The 23,947-nt window shown below is 39.1% G+C and overlaps 1 pseudogene; it reads left to right on the forward strand.

Annotated features, from left to right (window-relative positions):
* The window catches only part of LOC116897817, a 128,745-nt pseudogene extending 105,853 nt beyond the window's left edge, over positions 1 to 22,892 (forward strand).
* Positions 22,893 to 23,947: the final 1,055 nt, after the last annotated feature.

Below are 23,947 nucleotides of genomic sequence, written 5' to 3' on the forward strand. Positions count from 1 at the left end.
GTTAGATACAGAAAAGCTTTTAACAAAATCCAACACCCCTTCATGTTAACAGTCTTGTAGATGTCAGGGATACAAGGCCCATATCTAAACATACTAAAAGCAACACAGAACAAACCAATAGTTATTATCAAATTAAGTAGAGAGAAATGTAAAGAAATTCTACTAAAATCAGGAGTAACACAAGGCTTCCCACTCTCTTCATATCTATTCAACACAGTTTCTAGAGCAATAAGAAAACTAAAAGAGCCCAAGAGAATACACATTCAAAATGAAGATCTCAAAGTATCACTATTTGCAGATGATATGATAGTATACTTAAGGGATCCCAAACATTCCACCAGAGCATTCCTATAGCTGATAAACACCTTAAACAAAGTGGCAAAGTGGCTGGATACACAATTAACTAAAAAACAATAGTAGCTCACTTTCATAAAAACACTAAACTGTCTGAGAAGGAGGTAAGGGAAACAACACAATAGCCATAAATAATAGTAAATTATCTTGGAATTCTAACCAAGTGAAAGAACTGTATGACAAGAATTTCAAGTCTCTGAAGAAAGAAACAGTATGAAACCAGAAGATGAAAAGATCTCCCATGCTCTTACTGAATGAAAGCAATCTATGGATTCAATGCAATTCCCATACAAATTCCAACACAATTCTTTATAGACCTTAAAAGAGTAATTCTCAACTTCATATAGAAAAACAACAACCACAACAACAACAACAAAAACAGGATAGCTAAAACAATCCTGTACAATAAAAGAACTACTGTAGGAATTGCCATCCCTGACTTTAAGGTATACTACAGAGTAATAGTGATAAAAGCTGGGTTGTCCTGACATGCAAAAGGACAGTTTGATCAATGGAATGCATCAAAGACCCTGAAATAAACCCAAATACCTACAACACTTACTTTTTGACAAAACAAAACAAAAACAAACAAAGGTGGGGGAATGTTTTCAATAAGTGGCGCTGGTCAAACTGGATGCCTGCGTGTAGAAGAATGCAGTTAGAGCCATATCGTCCCGCTCAAAACTCAAGTCTAGGGATCAAGGGCCTCAACATAAACACACACACATTAAACATGGCAGAAGAGAAAGTGGGAAACTGCATTGAGCACATTGCACAGGAGACAAATTCCTAAGGCACTAAGATCAACAATTAATAAATGGGACCTTGTGAAATGGAGAAGATGCCACAAGGCTAAGAATACTATCATAAGGAGAAAATGGCAGCCTACAGAATGCAAAAAGATCTTCGCCAACTCTATAGTCGAAAGAGTACTGATATCCAAAATATATAAATAACTCAACAATTTAGACATAAACAAATCAAATAAAGCAACTTTCAAAATGAGGTACAGAGCTAAACAGAATTCTCAACAGAGAAATCTCTAATGGCCATGAAGCACTTAAAGAAATGTTCAACATCCTCAGTCATCAGGGAAATGCAAATCAAAACAACTCTGAAATTCCATCCAACTCCAGAATGGCTAAGATCAAAATTTCAAGTGATAATACATGCTGGTGAGGATGTGAAGCAAGGGGATCACTCCTCCATTGCTGGTGGGAGTGCAAATTAGTACAACTTTGGGAATCAATTTGGTGGTTTGTCGGATAGGTGGAAACAGTTCTACCTTAAGACTCAGCTATTCCACTGTAACCCAGACCCAGAAAAACACACATGATATGTGCTCATAAGTAAACATTAGTCACAAAGTACAGGGTAACTATGCTTCAATCTCTAGACCCAAAGAAACAAATTATTAATGAGGGTCCAATTGAGGAAGTGTGAATCTCACAGAATGGAAAATAAAATAGACACTGGATGTGGAGGGATGGAGGGAATTGTGTAACAGAGAGGTCGAGGAGGGGACCAATGATAAAGATCAGGTGTTAAGAGAGGAGGGGAAGGAAAGGGCTGAAAGAGAGGAGGAAAAATAATAGGGGCCATCTCTGGGACTAGCAGGGGACCTGGGAAGGGGAAGCTCCTGGGAGTCTATAGGGGTGTCCCAAGCTGAGATGCCTAGCACCAGGGGATATGGAGACTGAAATGGACACCTCCTGTAGCCAGTAGTGACTTCCATTAAAGAGAGGAGGGGATCTACTCACCCATAAAACCTTTGACCCAAAGTGCACCCTGTATACAGCATGTATAGGGATAAAGATGGAGCAGAGATTGAGGGGACGATAAACCAGGGACTGGCCAAACTTGAGACCCATCCGATGAGACAGAGCCAACCTCTGACACTGTTAATGATACTCTGCTATTCTTGGGGACAGGAGCCTAGCATACCTGTCTCCCAAGAAGCTTCATCCAACAGCAGATAGAAGCAGACACAGAGACCACTGTTAAACATCAGAGAGAGTTGTGTAGAAGAGTTGGGGATAGGATTGAATAAGCCAGAGGGGTCAATGACACCACATGAAGACCTCCAGAATCAAACAACCTGGGCTAATGGGGACTCACAGAGACAGAACCAACCAACAGAGAGCACATAGGTGCTGGACCTTGGTTCTCTATGCATTTGTAGCAGATGTCCACTTGATCTTCATGTGGGTTCCCTAACAATTGGAGCAGGGGTTGTCTCTGACTCCTGACTCCATTGCCTGCCATTGGATCCTCTTCCCCTAGCTGGACTGACTGGTCAGGCCTTGGTGTGAGAGGATCTGCTTAGTCCTCCTGAGACTTGATGTCCATGTGTAGGGTGGTACCCAAGAGGAGCCTCCCCTTATCTGGGGAAAGTGGGGGAGAGAGTAATTGGGAGGGATTTGGGCAGAGAGGAGGAAGGGGGATATGCAACTGGGATTAAAGTGAATAAATAAATAAAAATTAAAGGATGCTATTACTATTGATTGGAAGATACAGAAAGAACAATCTGGGTAAAACTTGAAAGATTCTTCCCTGCTGACTAGTTTTCAAAGTTCTATGAACTGATATAAGATCTTCTAGGAGAGAAAAGCCATTAAAGGTCTTACCCAACTGTGAATCTGATGAATCATAAAACCAACCTGTTGGGCAAGATGTACCTACCCACTTGTGCAACAGTGGAAGTGCTGCTATAGGGTCACCAACCACTCTATAGTTGGATTTGAAGCCTGATCCATGGGAGATAATCTATGCTTGATACTGCAAATATAGTCAATAAGTGGTGCCTAAAGAGTACATAGACCAGAATTAAAAATTTGATGCTGTTGTTTAACTAATTGAATATGGTATAAAACTGCCTGTAAAGTATGGATGTTTGACTAATTGACAAAGCTACCCTCAGCCTCAATCTTAGGAGCATCTCTTTGCAACAAAAGACAGTGAATACAGAGCCTTAAGGCTGTCCATGATGCTGACAGTAAGTGATGTATGATGGTTCCATGGGAAACAGTACATTCAGACCACCTTTGGCAAGTATCAAAGAACATTTCAAAAGATGGAATAAGTATAAGATCTGAAGACGTGAGAAAGGGCCATGAAATGCCATTCACTAGACATGACCTGGGGATCGTCATCATGAAATCATAATAGCTCAGGTTATTGGCACTGTTCCTGCACAAAATTGACCCTGTTGATGAGCAGACATGTATGGCGTGGGTCTCTTGGGACCCTACCTATTCCTGTTGTTCTATTTGCTATTGAGAGAGTTGGAAAGGGATGTGTTGGTGTCATCAGTTTTGTTCTCAATGCTAAGCGCATTAGACTTAAGTAGATAGGCCCCAAGTGATGATCTCGCAGACAACCTAGGTTGAATTCAATAGGTCACAAAGCAAAATAAGTAGGAATATGAGAGGTATTTATAAGAAGTGTTGCAGAGGTAGACAGTGATAGGAGAGAGATGAGAGAGATAATATAGTAATTAGTATGAACTATATGTGATTAATAAATAACTATATTTATTATTAAATAAATTAAACTAAAAAAAATAAAAATATTTGTATTTGAAATTTCATACTATGAAAGTGTAACTGGCATACACTTTGCTTCTTTTTTGATAATGAAATTTATCCATTGATATATCATTTTTTACCTAGGTTGCTTAGAAATTCAGATCTAAATATGAAGTTAATTCACAAATTCATATGAAAGCTTTAATTATTATATTCAATTAGTTCATTTTTGTTTGATAACATATTCATAATTTCCATTTAATAAACAATTCATACAAATAACCCCTTTTCTAAGCTATTTAATAGTTGAATAATTAGCTTGGAAGGTAAGTAAAATTTTTATAGAGATTATTAATAAGTCAAATTCCACAGGAATTATTCACATCTGCTTACTAATCTAACCTTGTTTAATTAATGTCTGTTTTCCACAACAGTTTTTTTCATGTTAACCTTCTTGCTGAAGACAATTTAACCATTGAAAGCATATGTTCAAGGCTAAGGTATATGGATATGAATTTGAGGCCAGCTTTGGCTGGACATCAAGACTGAGTTTCAGAAATAAATCAAATATTTGGAGGTATTTAAAATGGAATGATGCAAGCATTATGCGAGACCTCCAAGTCTCAAGCAATAAAAACACAACAAATCCTGAGCTCCAACCTTACGCTGGTATTCTTCGTGGAAGGACGTTCCGGCTCGCACACTGGAGACACTACAGGTGCCAAGCAGAAAGCAGCATTTCTCCAACTGGAGCCCTACAAATAACATTCTATTGAAATGTGAGTTTAAAGTTAATGTGAGAAATACAAGCAGAAATTTATGTGAAATAGAAGGTCAGAGACTGAAGATACAACTGAAGAGCTAAGCGTCCATAAAGTCCTGTGGTCACAGAGAATGGAGTTCAATCCCTCCTAATCCTAAAGAAGCCTTCTTTAATTCTCTGATTTTGACAGAGACCCTCAACGATCAAGGCCTTTTTCTAAGAGCAAGACCTTCAGGATAGAGACAAGGAAAGGGACTGCACTTGACCAAGTCTCAAAACAGCCCTTCACAGGGTTAAAATGATGCCTCAACTTCATTCAACAGAGGATGATGGTAGCGTCATTTTACAAGCTCATTTTTTTCAATCAAAAATAACTAAGATAAAAATTTAAAAAGACAATACATGGTAAAAGAAAGAGTGGAAGGAAATGTGTGTGTGTGTAGATGAAAACAGACTTACAGGTACCCCAAATGGTAGAATTATCAGATATTAAAATTTTAATAAGGCTTATTGTTTTGAAAATATAAAGGGAAGAATAAACAATTTCAGTAGAGATGTAGAAAACTTAATGCTAGCTAGTAAGAAACATCCCAACTGAAGAAGCAAAAAACTGTAATGAAAAAAGAATTAAAAGAATGTGGGACACAATAAAATTTACTACCTGGCATAGGTATGGTTTGAGGAAAGAAGGAGAAAAATGCGATGCAAAGAAATATCTGAAGACATTCTGGCCAAATATTTCCCCAAACTGCTGAAAGACAATAAATGGTAGGCTTAATAGTGCTGTAAACCTCTAGCAAACTCAATAAAAGAAAATATCTGATGACCAACCATCAAAGCAAGTTCATGCAACAAAAGATTATTTCAATGGTAGGAAATCTTAACTTGCAACCCTTGAGAGAGAATGGATACTTCCTGGCCAATAATCACTTGCAGCAATACCAAAGCAAATTCTCATAAGATACCAAATCTTGTCTGCTGAGAACCTGGATTGGCCTTAACTGGACTACCAAATCCAGTAGAATAGATCCATCTAGCCTAGTTTATGGTCCACGTTATAAAATTAATAGGAATTTGGAAGAACCAGCCTCAGAAACGGTTGAAGTTACCTGAATGTTTTGGATTGAGAGCCCAAAACAAAAACACAGAACTTCTTGCATCTAGGAGATGAAACTTGGAGCCCTCAGTTTGGTTCTTGCAGAGCTCCAAGTAAAAACAAAAACACTTTGATCTGGACATAGTGAGGCATGCTTTTAATTCCAGTACTTGGGAGACAGAGGCAAGTGGATCTCTGTGAGTTGAGACCAACCTGCTCTACACAATGAGTGTTAGAAAAGCCGTCACTACATTGTGAGATGCTGTCTCAAAAAACAAAACTAACTCACTCACTAACTCACTCACTCACTCACTCACTCACTCACTCACTCACTCACTCACCCACTAACTCACTAACTAACTAACTTCACTCTTATAAAGCTTTCCCAGGGTATTCATGCAAAACTGATAAGGGACTGTTCTGGGTGTCACAAGCCTGACCATAGCGGAGTAGAAAATAAGGATAAAACAGGTTAAGCAAAGTCCACACTTACCTGACAGTCCATCCAGTTCTCAGATCCTTGTTTGTTTTGGCTGCATTTTTAAAGAGTTATTGATTATTATTTATGTACATTGGTTTTTTTGCCTGCATAAATGTCTATGGCCTATGTGCAGGCATGGAGAACAGCATATACTTTGGAACTGGAGTTATAGACAGTTGTTAGCTGTCATGTGGGTGCCGGAGTCAAACCCAGGTCCTGTGGAGTAGAAGGCAGTGCTTTTAGCTGCTGGGCTGTTCCTCTGGCCCCAATTCTCAGAATTTGCTGCCATCCAATTTTTTTTGAAATTTGCTTCAGCATTGTCTGCTGCCTCCCACATCAGTTTCTATCTTTCTTTACTTTAATCTTTGAATGTAGACCACACCTTTCCTCTGTTCTGTTGTTATGCTCTCTGTTCTTGGATCTACCTGCACGTTTCTTCTCTTTGATTAGTTTTTTGTTATTGCCAACCATTTAACCATCCTAATAACACACTGGCATCTAAGTGAGCATGGGCAGCTTAACAATACCTTTGAGCTTCATTGTCTGTAGATTTTCTCTATGGCTTTACCATGACATTGGCCTTGAGCCTACACCCTGATTTCTTAAAAACTTCTCTATTCTCAACAGTTATCCTACTGTAGAAACCAAAGGATCTGTAGAAATACACAGATCACTACACTTCGTTTTCAGAGGGAGGAACATATAAAGCTGAAAGAAGACCAACCACAGTCATAATGGTGCCTTTCAGGAGATCAGACAGGCAGGTTCCCCCTTAGAAGATACCTTGAGGTGAAACAGATTAAGGAATTGATTAAGAAATAACCTCTAGCCAATTCAACAATGCTAATTCAAATTTTACTTTCTGATTTGTTCAAGAAAGTTTTCTAGTCTAAGGACAAAGTACTAAATCCAATATCTATTTCTTTAGCAACTTCTTAACTATATGGTTTGAAGGTTTTTCATTTCCCTAATACTGTAAACTAACTCTCTCTCTCTCTCTCTCTCTCTCTCTCTCTCTCTCTCTCTCTCTCTCTCTCTCTGTGTGTGTGTGTGTGTGTGTGTGTGTGTGTGTGTGTGTGTGTGTACCACCATAGGAGGACATCTGGTGTCCTACTCTTATCACTTTGCCTTATTCCCTTGAGAAAGTTTCTCTCACTGAACCAGGCCAATTGGTTAATTATACCCAAGGTCTTCCTGGCTTCTCCCTGATACTCCTCAGAGCTGGACTTACTGGAGTGTTGCCTTTTATATGGGTGATATGGGTTAGCGCCTTATAAGTTGATAGCAAGTGCTTCTAGACACTCTGCAGCTCTACTTCAAATACACTCCCACAATTCTCTGAGACTTTTCTTTTGTTACAACCTTTTCCCTACTTCATAATGAATACTCAGCTCTTCACAAAAACATAACTGAACAGGTTGGAGAACTGCAATTAGGTTAGGTGTGGTTGAAAGATACTGTTTGATAATTGAACCTATCACTTGATAAGAAAAAAAAGAAAAAGCTTCTGGAGCTCTGACTGCAAAGAGACAGCATGGAGATCTAGTAGGCAGCTGAATGCCAAATCCACTTAGTCCCTGCAATTCATGTCTCTCTATACTCTGCCCTACTCTCCTAGATGGTCTGATTAATGTTAGCTCTAGGACTGTTAAAGCTTCCAACACATGTTAATGGACTTTTGAATGAATTAGATTTTAGGGACTTCCTAAAGGTAGATTCAATAAGATGCAAAATGTTAGCTGTAGAATCTGCTACTTTTGGGACCACCACAAATAACATTTTTTTTTAGTTCAACACACATACAAATTTGAATGTACATAAAGAATCAAATATGCCATCTGATACAGCTGTCTTTGCTATACTGGAAGTCTAATTGATGCTCCAATCAATATAACATGTGCTGGAATTTAGGATATCTTGCATCTGTCGCCTTGTGAATAGATATTTTAATTAAAAGCTTATGCTTGGGGTTGGGGATTTAGCTCAGTGGTAGAGCACTTGCCTAGCAAGCACAAGGCCCTAGGTTCGGTCCCCAGCTCCAAAAAAAAGAAAAAAAGAAAAAAAAGAAAAAAAGCTTATGCTTCATTTTCTACCTAGAGACCCACTGTTTTAATTTTTGTTACTGTGTTTGATGCCATAAGCCTTCCTGTGGTCCAAATTGACTGTCTGCTTTTAAAGATTTTGTCATTATTCTTGAACAATAATCTTATGAATAGTTAGAATGTGTAGCTTATAGAAAGTCCAAGAATTTGGAAGGTAGGAAAAAGGAACCCTTGTATTTAGAATGTATTTCCTTATTAGACTAATGGTAAAAGCCAGATACACTTATCCATTCTTGAGAATATCCAGATGTGGCTTCCCAAAAGGCAATGACCCACATGTTAGAATGGCATGGCCCAAACTGCTTGTCTTCCTCCAGTGTCCTGCAATGGGACTACAGTAAATCACCGTTTCCATAAACAGGCACATTTGAAATTTACAGACTTCTTTAGAAACCATGAAGAAATATCAAAGCTAAAAGACATAACGAAACAACTTGAATGTATCACGTATAGAGGGTTAGAGTTTAAGGTTAATTACCTAGCTTTAGAATGTTGCTAGAGCAACTTGTTTAGTTGAGTTAATTCTGCTTTTCCTGTTGTAGACTGTGTTCAAATTCTTATAGTGCATGTTCAGAAATGAAAGGGTCATACTGCTCAAAATCATTTCTTTGACTTCTTCGTCAGTGGCATATTGTAAATCATTGGCAGGCACACTGTAAGGAAGCTCGCAAAACTTGAAATTGCCCTGAGTGTCTCTACAATGTCTTATCATGGTAAGATTCAATCTACCACAGAAGTCACTGTGTGTGGGATAGTAAAGAGGAGCTCATGTGACACGTTGTTGAGCTGGTTCCAGTTATAGCTCTCTTGGCATCCAAGAGGGGATTTCAGATGACACCTGGAAGCAGGGCACATGAGGAAGTGAACTTCAGTATCTACAGGTGTAGCTGTTTATCCCTGCAACCATGGCAAAGTCATGTGAAGGCACACACACACACACTTGTGCCTCTGTTTCAGTTAGGCTTTCCCTCATAAAATTAATGTATTTAACCATCATGCAGGAATCTGAATTAAAGTTGCATCCCAAAGAAAACTACAAATGACTTTACACTCTACATCTGCCAGATGAATGCCTTTAGAGACAAAGAACTCTTCCAGACCAGGAACAGGGAGGAATATTACATCTCACAAAAATTTGATTTTCTTTTTTCTTTTAACAGTGGGGGCGGATCATTACCAACCCCGTTTTCCTAGCCTGGGACTTGAACAAAAATTATCACTATAACAAAGGCCAGATCCAGATCCTCTTTGCCCTAGGAAAGGATTGGTTCTATAGATAAATGTGCATGTGCACTAGTTTTTGTCTCTTGGCTTTCTATAAATTGGAAGATGGTGGTAGGCAAAGCATGGCATTCAGAACTGTTCCCATGACTTGGCCAAACTCTAAAGAAACCTGTTTTCTTTTGCCAATTTATGCTACTTAATTTCTATTTAGAAAAAAAAACCCAAAACCTTAAGATGGTGGGATTCTGGATCTAAATCCATAGTGATACCTTCAATCTACCAACTGTTTCACCTCAGAGTGAACTAAGAAACTCTTAGAATCTCTTTTCTCCACTGAAAACACAGGACACAAAACTCCCCAGAGTTGGAAAGATGCTTTGAAGTGATGGTACAGTACATAACAGAACTAGCTTTAAAATGATAGAGACAACACATAGTTGCACTGGAAGTTGCGTGTGACCACTGCACATGAAGAGCTGGCTGACACATATGCAACTGTGGAAGAAGAAAACGTCTAATGGATGAAAGAAGCTCAGATACTCCAGGTCTGAAACAAGGATCCCTGTTTCCCAACTGTTTCCTGGGTCTCTTTAGATGGACCGTTGAAGAGAACATTCCCAGGCCAAAAGAGGCGGGAGATGCTCAGAGCAAGCCTGCCATGAAATCCCTCAGATCTTTTTTATGGGTGGGAGTTGTGAAATGCTTTTTGCATCTATAATTAGGGAATGAAGTAGAGCAGATGGCGATGGTGCAGTTATAATTAAAGTATAATGCACAGTAAAATCACCTTGTGCAGCCAATGATGCATCCAAGCCAGAAATATTAACTCTCTTTGAAAGTGCTTTAAGCTGTTTCTTTGGGCTGCAGGGAAGTGCTATTGCACCATGACACTGATCTCACATACTCTTTCATACCAGTTCTCTCTGCAAACTTTGGATTGTCCTATATTAAAGTAAATAACTCGCGGAGTTTCTTTAATAAGGAGCACCATTGTTAAAACAGAGGCACGTGCTCTCTTTAAAGAGCACAGAGCTGGTGTCCTGCATTACTTATCCCCCTGGGTTATCAATTCAAATACAACTTGTCAGCTGCACTAGCAAACCATATCAAAGGATAAATATCAAATGCAAAAAATCCATGAACCAATTGTTAAGCCGAAAACCAGTTATGGATTGTCATACACATACTTACTGGCTTCTACAATGGCAACTGTCCATTTTTTCTTTTTGCTAATTAAATAATAAAGCATGAGGCTCTGAGAGGGTGGCTATGTCTTATGCCAGCCAGCTCCTTTTCTGTGCCTGTCTTTCTCAACCTTTTGGCTAAGATCAAATGTGAAGAGACAAAGGGGAACAACAGGATAATCTAGGCCTTTCTATGTCCTTGTTGCTAATGCCCTTGCCTCCTCCTCTTCTTCCTCCTCCTCTCTGTCTTCCTTCTTCAACACCTTCCACTCTTCTCTCTCCTCCTTCGAGGTTTGTATTTGACTTGTTTCCATAACTATAATAATTAGAATGATCATAAGGAGCATGGGATTTCTTCCTTTTAAGCCTCTGCTCTAATTTGCTTGTCAAAGGAGGAGAGAAATGGATGGCTCACATGGGTTCTGCTTTCCTTCTACAGAACCCACTGGACTCTCCACAAGTGCACCAGGTGCTTTTATTGTCTTGGAATTTTATTGTCGTGGACGCTGTCACAGGTCCAAAGAATCACAGTTCTCCAGTCATAGACCTTATTTTTCTAATTCATCATATTACATGTATCTATCCCCTCAGCCCTTTAGTACATTAAACTCACTTTGTCCCTGAAAAAAAAATTGCACACTGGCACTTGAAATCCCAGTACACTCTGGAAGTGAAGTATTTTCTTTCATATTCTTTATTAGGAAAAAGAAAACACAAGTAAAAGTTGTTTTGCTTGCAATGAGCAGCCCCCAATGCCAGCATTCTTCTAACATCTATTGACGCCTCATTCAAAAAGGCTGGCAGCTGAATAATAGGGTAGCAGAACACTAGAAAGAAACAAGGCCATTTTCCTCCAAGAAAGAATTTCTAGTTAAGCTGGGTGATGTCACACAGTTCAGGGGCAGAGATCTCTACTCCCCTGGGCTGTCCTGGGATGTCAATTTACCTCCCTGAGTTTCTACTTCTTCATCTGTGAAATAATGAGTAAAAACTAAGGCCTAGATGTCAAGGTGGGGAGAGGAATTAGAACTAAGAACATAATGTTTAAAATAGAGGCCTTTGCTAAGTTCAATTTTCTCTTTAGCTCTGTTGATCTAATTGCTGTCTGTTCATTCTACTAGTCCCTCATTTTTCTTCCCTCTCTTCTCCGTCTAAATCTTTACATACACAATACATCTGAATGTCTCGTTGGAACAAATTACAAAATAAAATGAGGTCCTGCTATTTCCCACACAAGTTCTGATGAATAAGGGAGAAACTTGTGGCTCTTTAAACTTCGTTTAGATACTTAACTGAAGATGATCTCTGGAGACAATGCAAACAAGGTCTTGACATTCACATCTCAAGCTGCAAGTGCTAAGGGCCAGAATTTGACTCCAAAAGCATAACAATAGGTTCAGACTGCTTGAGCTGATTGAGTGGGGTGTGGTGAAATTAAGTTTGGAAAATAACAATATGTAACTATGTTGCCCAATTTGGGGGTGGGTGAGAAAAGGTCCTACCACCATTATAGTGTTTAAAACTGCAAAATATTCAGATGAGTTTTATGAGATTCTTTCCCTGGAAGTAAATAACTCAAGGTTTTACACACCATTACCTAAGACTCAAGAGAAGTAAATTCTGAGCCACTCGAGAAGGAACTGGATAGCCCTTTCTCATCTGTACATCTCCTTGGGGGTCTCATTTCCTTTTCGCTTAGTCATGAGATGACCAGATACAGAGGAAGGCTTTTCCCAGAGAGTTTCCCTAGTGATCTTAAGTTCTCCCTTCAGCGTGATAGATGTATTTTGAACTGTGAACCTAAACCCTTTCTGTTGTTGTCAAAGTAATACAGAAACAGGAGGAATAACTCATATCTCATTCTGAAAAAAACATACAAGGTTGACATCATTGGGCATGGTATTCTCAATCGCCTTTGATAAATTGCAAACAGGCTGTATCATTTCTGGATATTTTTCTTGAATATCTAAATATTTGATATCTGGAGTATAAGAGTCTGAGATGCTAATTCACCTCACAACCAATAAAGGGACCGAGGACCTGATTGTGACACCCTGCCTTCTTAGACTAAAGCAGAAAGAAGGGCATTAGCCACTGTAAGACCTAGTGACATCCATAGTCTGCAGTACACTTCATGTTCTTTTTAAAACTTCATATCAAATGTGAAAGTCTTGTGGTGTTCTCTGTTCTCAGAAGAGTAAGACAGGAGGATCATAAGCTGCCGTCCATTGAGACACTGTACTACCAATCAGAGAGCAACAGTGACTAACACAGTAACACAAAGCCAAAACAAATGACAACAGTCATTCAAGACACAAAGAAAATGCTCTCTCAAATTTACCATGGGAAATGGATCAGTAGGATTCAGGACCTTTTCCTAAATCAAAACCGTTTTAAAGATTTCTGGAAGCTTATTTTTGAGAGGTTAGCTAAACACAAAATGTGTATTTGTAAGACAGTATCCATTGTAACTTCTCTATTGCTACAAATAATAAATTCCCCAACTATGGGAATTTAAAAATGAAGTTTACTCCAGTAAAATGACTAAGCAGGACTTTCAAAATATAGGCATGAAGTATTCAAAAGTGATAATCTGTTGCTAGAATACAGAGCTATTTTGTATACTTTGAACCACAAAGTTCAAAAGTAGCAAGATATATCTATAAATATAATATGCATACAAATATATATATATATGAGATAATTCATATGTCCTTTGACAAAATTCAGAAGGAAATGCTATTGGATTCTCAACATCTACTTCAGGAGCACAGTGGTTTCCATCTTGGATATATGGTTCCCAGGGCAAACACAAAGTATATTTGATGCCACAGAGAGTCTCACAAAATTCATAAAATGTTTGGTGGTGGAACTTATTCGATGGCTTGAAAATAGAACTCAGAGCTTCATCTGTTTTCAAAGAAAAGGTAATACATTTGGTGCTTCGATCAAAAGAGGATCTCGACTTATTCAATACATAAAATTCATAGATTATGATATCAAAGGCAATCACTTGACCTATTAATGAAAACCACTTATCAAGGTGATCAGATCTTAGTTACTGATTACAGAGTTTATGATGTTCTGTTTCTGTGTGGCGGCCCATATATATGTCCCTTAGATATGCGTCATGGGGATTCTTTTATGCGCCTCTTGGCAATCTTGAGGCTGGACTTGATAGAATGGCCTCAGGCTAGTGGTTCCTGAGGCTCGTGGGTACTGGCTGGAGACTTCAGGCAGTGCCTGCCTGCCCCAAGGCCATTGCCACTTGAGTAACAGAAAGGAGTTTTCTGTGAGGAATCATGAAGATATAATAAACTGGGGTTTCTAAGCCCAGAATATCTCCTTCAATCAGAAATAGAACAGAACATGGCCACAACCAAATTAAATCACAATGAATCAAAATTTCACCAAGCATAATGACATAAAATTTATATATATTTATTGTTTGGCTGTTCAGTGAATTCATTTGCTCCCTATTTCCAAAGAAATTTAACACTACAGTAGCTTAACTACATTATCAATTACTGCCATAAATTATTGTCCCTGAGGTTTTTTTTTTATACTCTGTATTCAGACTTTAAGCTATGGTCTAACCAAATGTGTTTACCAAACCACAAGCCTTCATCAACCTTTCAGAATTGTCCCTAAGCATATTAGAACACCTTTACCTAGAAACACAGTTGTAGCACATCTACAAGAAAATAAAAAAGGGCAACTGCTACTGGAGGAGTCTTTATGACTTTCTTCTGAGAGCCATTTTTCTGCTAACCCTCATGCTTAAGCCTACATTCAAATATTTTTAATAAAATCTTCAACTTGAGCCAAAATGCATTTTAAAGATATCCCAAATTTTCTGCCTCTTGGTCTGTTGAATAGTCTTCCTTCTGAGGTTTGAATCATTAGTATAAATTTATTCATGCATTTCTTTGTATTTGCTGGAAAGCAAGCGCTCGGTGGTTAAACTATTCCCTTAACCGAGGAAGTATTCATTTGAGAAACTATAGTTCAGGGAACAAGTATGGTGGCTCCACGTAACTACTGCTTTTTCCTTTGCTCCTTTTCTGTATTATCTAGTTGAGATCCTGCTAGGATGGTTGATACCTCCGATTTATTATCTTTTCTGATTTAATAACTGGGAAAAAAATCTCTGACAAAAGCACTAGTTGTAAAAGAGAAGTCACATTGTTCTATGTTTCCATTATTGCTTTAAAACTCCCTTTGGATGTCTTCCTGTACATAAATGGCAAATAACTTTCGTGTAGCATGAGGAAAATAGCGACTCAAGTGTTCATAATTAAATGCTTTTCTCTTTTTGGAAAATGGTAATATTTAATATCTTGGCAGCTTAGTAAAGCACAAGAAAAATTCAAGTTATAATGTCACCAGTAGGATAAGCATCCTTTGTGTAGCTAATTCTTCCAAATTGAAAAAAATCCCCTTCCTTCTCCATGCAACAGAAAAGACAGGCCACAGAAAGGCTCAGAGAGTAAGTCAAACTAATGATGTTTAGAAATAATGAAACTTACAAGAATTATGAAGCTCCTGAAACTTACATGATTTACATGGTTGCTCTTCAAGGCCATATAAATAGTAACAAAGTATGGATGGAAAGAGACTCTGCTTAGCCAAGCTGCCTCCATGCAAGTTGCCTATGCATTGTGTATACATGAAGTAGGACGCCCCCCATGCACCCACTCAGCTCGAATAAGCGATCATCCAAGTAGAGTGACTTTCTCTATCCCAGCTGCTGCTGAGACCTTAGACTCCTTTCAGTAACCCCAATAAACTCATTGATTCAGTCAGCCAGAGTTGGACAACATCATTTCTTTGTGTCCTATCTGGGATGAGTAGATGTTTGCTCACGCCTCCCAAAGAAAGGTCACTAAATCGTGTGTCAATACCACCCACTGATGGCTTTTAACCATCTGTGTTCCTTTGGCATATATTATCCTGTGCTAATAGAACATGGGCAAGTCTACTGGTCAAGGGCAACTGAGGACTTCCTTCTCTTTTGTCCTTTGTTTCACCCAGTGTAGGAAACCCAACGCATAGGTCACATGTGAATGTAGAAGTCTAATCTCCCCTGCTTGCTTTCATCTCTGACTTTACTCCAGTCTCAGGTTAGGAACAAATAGCAGTTAATAGAACTTGACTTTCAAACAATGTGATGGGGGGTGCGATAGTAGTCATGTCAGCAGAGGCATAGTCTAGAAATGTTACTCCAGTACTGATCTTGATGAACTAGAAGCATTCTAAATCACATGTTTTGGGGAAAGGGTAGGTCACACAGTGTCAGACAGTGAAATGCCAGCTGCAAGAGAAAGGATGTGTCATCCACCTCCTCAGATACTACCTACACGGGGACAGACAATGTAACCCATTGACAAGGCAGGTGAGGTCTTGTAGGACTTGAATTGTTGCCCAAATGCTATCACAGTAGCTTCCTACCTCATCCTCCTACCCCTGTTCCTGATGTATAAGCAAGCCAGAATCTTTATTAAAAAATACGTAAATTGGATCCTCTCACACATCTGGCTAGAGCATTCCAAACTGTTTCCATTGGTCTTTGACTAAGCTCTCAGCCTGGTGTATTCTGTCTCCTGAAGAAGTTCTTCCTCTTGTGCCATCTTCCTTCAGTCACCTTGGCCCATGTGAACTCTGCTTTCAACTCAGTAACCCAGCCCTGCCCTATCCGATTCCATTCTCCCATCATGCTCTTTCTCCTACTCTTCAGATGAGTCCCTCTTTCTCATTGTCAAGATCACCTTTGGAGAAAGGCTGGAATGGTGACTCAGTGGTTCAGAGTTCTTCCAGAGGTTGTGGGTTCAGTTCCCAGCACCTACATGGAAGCTTACAAGTGTCCGTAACTATAGGTCCAGGGAAGCTGATATCCTTTTCTGGCCTGCCTGGGTACCAGGCATGCATGTGGTACACAGATAAAACTCTAATATACATGAAATAAAAATGAAAATGAAGTTATAAAAAGCTTTTCCTAGCTATTTGACGAGAAATTCTCATATTATTTCCTCCCTTCCCTCTCATTTCACATAATTTCTGTTTCACTCCAGGTTCTGAAAATATCATACTGACATAATTTTATGTATTAACTTTGTCACTGACACTAAAACCTCCACATTGAATTTCTGGGTTTTTATATCTAGTTTCTGGATCCAGCCACCCTGCTTCCTGTCTTAGCCACTGACAACATATTCATGCCAGTGGTCACTGTCAGGACTCTGTTGATTTTGTTACTTTGGGAGACGTTTTTCTTCCTCACAAAGTACATGACCGGATTCACTATTTATAGTTTCTAGAAGACGTTTTTGCTGTTGTATTGATCCACCCTGAGATCTCCCAAACTCCTGCTGGACATTTGACACCTCCATACACATGCTAAGGCAGTCCAGGCACAGACAAATCTAACCTTCCGAGAGATAACCACCAGCTCCTGATAGCTACAGTGGTCTGTGCCTGCAGCCGAGTCTGGTGTTCTAGGAGCTGGAGTGAGAGTCCCAGACCAGCTTTTTGTCATTCTAGTGAACTAATGTGATATGGTTCATATCATATATGGATATGACAGTGAACTATGTGACAATCAGCATCAATCAAGCCCCCTCTGGATCTGGGATGGCTCTAGATGAAATAATGGCAGTTTATAATTCTTATGAATACTCACAACAGCGGTGCTACCTCAACCTCCTTACCTCAGCTAAGGTTATTTCTGATGCTTCTTTACCTCAGGATAATACAATTTTTACTTTTTTAGGGTTTTTTGTTTTTGTTTCGTTTTTTGCTTGTTTGGTTTTTGAAACACTCTTGTTTATCTCAGTCTAGTCTCAGACTCACTGTTTAGCCGAGGGTGATCTTGAGCATATGGTTCTCCTGCCGCTACTTCCCAAGTACTAGGATGATAGGCATGTGACACCACATCTCATTTATGGGATGTACGAGATCAATCCCCAAGATTCATATATGCTATGTAAGTACGTTCCACCCTAAACTACATCCTATGCCCATAATTTGAGCTTTGATTCCTATCCTGTCTTATAATTTAGATTATGATACCGAGTCACAGAGCAGCAGGACAAAGAAAACAATTGTTCCATTGAACTCTTCCCAAAATACCTTAGTACAAACACAAGTAACTCCCTTGTAACATGGTCCTACTGAGATACTCCATGGGAGTTACATGGTTACATCCTTACTCACTGTAACAAATAAACAAAACTCTTGGAGAGTATAAATCAGTGGCAGGGCACTTGCCTATCATATACGAAGCCATGAATTCAATCCCCAGTACTGATAAGTAGATAAATATTACAAAGATAAATCCAGGAATGCCCAAACTGCCATTCACGTAGTTGGTCATCTTTGGTAGAAGCGTATAGAAGAGCTTTCTCCATCTACTTTATTTGAATTTGGGTAGGTAGTGGAACAGGATTCCTGGTGAACTTGATTGCATAGCGGACACATGGGTGACTGCCCAAGCACCTGACCAGGCTCTGGTCCTGACAGGCTCAGTCAATCTGGGTATACTATTTGCCTTTTGGTTGACTGACACTGTAGCATCATTATTGTTCAGAAGAACTAAAATAACTTCTGGTGATGTGCATTTTCACACATAGGTTCGATTTACTGCTCCACAATCAACTTTTCAGTGTCACCACAAACAGCTTAAACAAAAGACTATCTTTTTTGGTATATATTGCTTGGTGTGCCAAGGTCTATATCTTGACTATGTCAATGGGTTTCCTTTAGCTCCATGTTGTTTCTTTTGCCACACTGCACCTGAATCAAATTGTCACTTCACATTTGATCCAGAATGCAATAAGTAGCAATGGTTATGCCATCTCCAGAGCTCAGATGCTAGGCTCTATTTCCTTAATACTGCTAACTAATGTAGGATTCAAGGGTCCCTTTTCCTTCTCCTTCAGAAGGCATATTCTACAAAGTCCTATAGCACGAATTTCTAAAGGTTTTATTAAAGTTCCAGGTTCTGAATCTTCTTAAGGAATTATCTTCTTTTCAGTGGTTCTCAACCCCTTTGGGGATTTAACTACCCTTTCACTGGAGTCTCCTAAGACCATTGAAAAACACAAATACATCATGATTTATAACAGTAGCAAAATTACAGCTTTGAAGTAGTAACAAAAATAATTTTATGGTTAAGGTCATGAAGACTGTATTAAGGGGTCAGAGCATCAGGAAGTTTGAAAACCACAACTCTGTCCTTTGAAGAAAATAGACCTATAGATGTCTTATCAAAACTTCAGGCATAAAAAACATCTATTTTTCATTATGAGTGATCAGCATGCTGTTGGTGTGAAGTAACATCAGTACATATGGTGTGCCATCCTGTGGGTTGAATGAGCAACTCAGATATTTTGAATGTGTAATATAACAAAGAAGAGAGGAGTTCACATAACCCTCAGGTAAAACTATAAATAAGTTCTGTTACACAATCCCACATGAGTGTGAATTAGTTATGATCTTCCTTTATTGTAAGATTAAACAAAATTGCATTCCTCAAGTCAATGGCTACATAAACTTGAAAACTTGTCAGTCTTCTCTGTCAAATTAGAGAACAACAACAACAACAAAACCAAACCAAACCAGACCAAACCAAACCAGACCAAACCAAACAAAACCAAACAAAACAAAACAACAAAAATATTCCTCACAGAAGTTTTACTCAGCTTTGGTATTATTGAACTGCCGAGGTGGAAATATAAAACCCTATATACAATCCATCTGATGTATTTGGGGGTCAACAGAGGCATAACAAGGATGCTTTCTGTGCATCTTTTCTACCTTCCTCAGCTATTGTTATGGAGGAGCTAATATCTACCATCACTAGAATATGGTATTGCTTTTCAACTCTAGAGGATTACAAGTGGGGACAAATAAAGAGATTCCTGCATGGTCTCTTCCTATCTGAAATCTCTTACTTTAAAAACCAAGATCGTAGTGTGGCATTAACACTGCTAATTTTACTATTCTAATAGGATACTTGGAAACCGGAAAATGACCACTGGGTGGGTCTCTGGATATAGTGAACTAGTTAGACTTTAATCAACATTCTTTTTATTGTGTAACCACATTGATTTCGACTCCCAAGGAAGCCCTTTCTTGCCTTAGACCCTCTGTATTCAATGTCATACTTCAAGTATGTGCTATAAACAAGTATAATGACATAATTTGCGTTTACAGAAAATATAAAGCACCTCGTTTACAGATTTCATTTTAAATATTTCAAGACATTGAATATGGAGCCATTTATGTATTAAAAATAGTTTTTAAGAATAGATCCCAATGCATATCTCTGAGTATCCTTACATATAGATTTCTTTAGAGAAGTCTTGATCAATCATTATGGCATACATTTGTAGAGCACGAATGTATGCCCTACTGGAACCCTCCAACTTAAGCAAGCTATAAGCGTACTTAAAGCATTATGAGGGAGTTTTGGGAAAATATTTTTGTAACATAGTTTTACTGTTCCTGGTGTGAACTTTGTGGTTGAGATCATTGTTTTGCAATGTCAAGTAAAAAATGCCTGCTACACATTTATTACACATTTATTTTCCTTTTTCTAGAGATCAAGAGAATACTTTAACTCTTTTTTTTTTTAGATTGTGGGTCTAAAAGAATGGGCTTAGGCCAAGAATTGAAGCAAGAAATTGTGTATTTATATTTATTCTACATCTCACGGCCTCACACAGTCCACTTTCTTCTATCTGGCATTACATGTTAAGATGGAGTCTTTACTGATAATCATTTATGATATCTTTAAGAATGACGTGTCTTGGCTGGACATGTCTACCACCCCTTGTGGGTCAAACCCATTGGCTGCATCTCTCACCTTTCTTGCTTTTCACTATTATAATTATAGCTTTCTGCTCTCTGGCAGCTAAAGACTATCCTTTAATTCTTACCGTTTGAGAGTAGAAATGTGCAACTCCTATGGATAGATAGGAAGAAGCCCCACTTTGATCATGTCTCATATCATTGGGCCTGACCTAAAGGAAAGAGGTAATAGTGAAGGTCTTAGTGATACTGCGACCCTACCTTCTGTATTCCAGATGGCTTTGATGGCCCACCCTTCTGACATCCTCCCTACTCCCGTTGGATGTCTTGGCTTCACAGATCAATTTTGGAATGTTCAGTTCACCTCGTTTCTTTATTGCTCTTTTTCTATCTTCTATCAAAACTCACGAAATGCATCTTTACTCAAAATTGGTTACCATCTCCTTTAGACTTCTTTGAGCAAGGTATCTGGACAGTTGACTTGCCCTGTCCATGACTGTCCTTAGCAGGGTCTTGGAGCCCATGAGAAAATGTGCTCAAGTCAGTGAGGTGGATATAGTCCTTATTTTCCAGTCCCTTCTGTGAAGTAACCTCAGGATGCAACTTTTGTGATTTTCATATCTTCAGTTGGTACATGCTACTAAATACTGCCAACTCCTTAGGTTACTTTGATTCCCTTTATTATGACTAAATCTCTCTCTGTCTCTCTCTCTCTCTCTCTCTCTCTCTCTCTCTCTCTCTCTGTCTCTCTCTCTGTCTCTCTTTCTGTCTGTCTCTCTCTCTGTGTCTCTCTTTCTGTCTGTCTATCTCTGTCTCTCTGTCTCTGTCTCTGTCTCTCTCTCTCTCTCACACACACACACACACAGAGAGAGATAGAGAGAGAAAGAGAGAGAGAGAGAGAGAGAAAGAGAGAGAGAAAGAGAGAGAGAAAGAGAGAAAGAGATAGAGATAGAGAGACTCATTCACTCTTTGTTCTTTTGTAATTTAACTTTAGGTAGGAGGCTAGGACCCAAAGGAGGAAACAAAGACACTCGTGGTGTGGATATCCACTGCCATATTCAGAGATACTTCTGCAGTACCCTTCAGCCCGAGGAAGTCTTAGTTACCACAAGGGCAGAGTGATCCTCTAACAATCTCCGAGAGTTAGGAGATTCTAAACAAACAAGTACCATTGGAGTCTACTCAACTCTCCCTTTATTTCAGAGTAACAGGTGTTACTCTGCACTGAGCTCACACGCCTCTGTGACTTTAAACGCTAGGTACTCAGCCTGCAACTTCATTTTGTTTGGTTTTGTGAAGAGGCTCTTGACCATTTGTCCCCTATACTCCAACCTTTAATTGCATACTAGACATATAGGAATACTTGCTCTCTCTCTCTCTCTCTCTCTCTCTCTCTCTCTCTCTCTCTCTCTCCCTCTCTCTCCCCTACACCTTCGTAATAAACCCACAACCCTATTGTTTTACCTGTGTCTGAACTTAGAACTTATGAGAGTCTACCTCTTCAATAGATGTCTTCCCAGGTCAATATCAGTAAAATATACAGCAATTATGCTCTCTACTTCAACTAGATCTAGGTTCTATCTATATTATATATACCTCAATAAACAGTCTACATTTTTTGGAGACAGAGTCTTACCATGTAGCCCTTGGTGATTTATAATTTACTATGTAGAGATCCAGGATGTTAGCATGATTGGAGGTTGGTGGTGGGTGGTCTGTCTTTGAACAAAAGGTCATGGTCTTAGAATACCACAACACCTTGGCTGACTTCAATTGCAAAGATGATTGCTTAGCTTGAAGATCAGAATAATAGACACTACAAGACCGAAGAAAGAGGTTAACTTGAGAAACAACCACAGCAGTGACTGGCCCAAGGTCTTCTAATCTCAGATATGTTGATTCAGGATGAGCAAGAAGCAGTTGCCTGGCTTCTTGTTTTAGCTGCTGGACTTGAATATGGAGCTAATGCTGAAAAACACAAGAAGTTAGTACCTGATAACAGGAGAAATACTGAAAATGCAGCTAAAAGAGCAGAGCCAGTGATCAACCAGGACGTAAATGATGCAGATATTAAGGCTGAGGTAATGACTCTGGCTGACTTCTTTTAGATTTGGTGTCCTAATGATTGCTTGTTAATGCTTAAGGCAATTCACAAATTGGTTCAAGATGTAGTTTCTAAGGCAAATTGAACAAGAGAGGGCTTACCTCTTGCTTTAGACTATGATGTTCTTGGCTTTGACATGGGGAATGTGATTCTTAATGAAGCTGTTCAGATTCTGTAGTTCTTGCATATAGAAGAGCTCAGGGAGCTACAAACAAAACATAATAAAGCCATAAGAGTCATCAGATAATTGTAGTTGATCCAAAGGCCACAGAGTGGAGGAAGGTGGAAGATAAATACTTCAGGGTTTCAGCTTCTTACCTGGTTAGGACGGTGCATCCCATCCCGGCGTGTGTTTGGAAATCAAATATCACGTTATAAGAAAGGAATATGAGGAAATGTTCTAGAGATTTGCCACCACTGCTTTTCCCCCTTTAATAAAATGTGTGGAAAGTAGAAAGCAGACAGGAAAAGCCAAACCAAACGAAAACAATAAAACAAAAGAAAACAAAAACCAGGAAGAAACTTGGCAGAGCTATGCCTGTAAACAAGACCCAACCTGGGGTCATTGCCTGGGATATCCCTGTAAGGATGCCCTGAGAATCATTTCCATCCCACAGAAGTGTTTTATCAGTCCACCCACCTCCGCGTATTTGAACAGTGTGCACAGCCCAATTTCAAAATAAGCAGAGTTAACATTCTTGACTCTCAGCCCAAATGTGGGTGCTCACTATGAGCTCATGCCTTCATTTGGAGGCTGGTATTTGTGGGGCTTAGGGTATTGTAGGATCTGTGGATCAGAAAAAGACATGTGCTAGATCCATTTATTAGGACCCTAAGATGTGAAATGTATGTGGAAGCATTTGGAACCTTGCCAGGGGCATGGCAGTGTAGTGGTGATGTTAGGGAAACAGCTGTACTTGAGTTCAGATTCCAGCTCCATTGCTATCTGGGGGGAACAGAATAATTAATGCACACTCCCCAGCCTTTCCCTCCCACTTTTCAAGACAGTCTCGCCAGGGGTTCTTAGCATTCCCTTTAGTAGGCAATGAACATACAGTATTTAGTAAAGGACACTGTTTTTGTTTACCTTTATTTTGCAAATATAAAAGAACTGTATACTATCAGGACTACCATGGCCATTTAATTAATATTATTTTCCTGAGTAAATGGTCTTAAGTCTGGGTTTATTATAGGTCAGGATTACTGATGGTTATTAGAGGATATGCTTTTGAGATTGATTCCTACTCTGATTCTTGGTTTTCTCAAGCGAAAGGGAATTGATTCTCCCGCTTATCTTGGCCA

Source organism: Rattus rattus, chromosome 4 (assembly GCF_011064425.1).
Source record: "Rattus rattus isolate New Zealand chromosome 4, Rrattus_CSIRO_v1, whole genome shotgun sequence".
Classification (NCBI taxonomy): domain Eukaryota; kingdom Metazoa; phylum Chordata; class Mammalia; order Rodentia; family Muridae; genus Rattus; species Rattus rattus.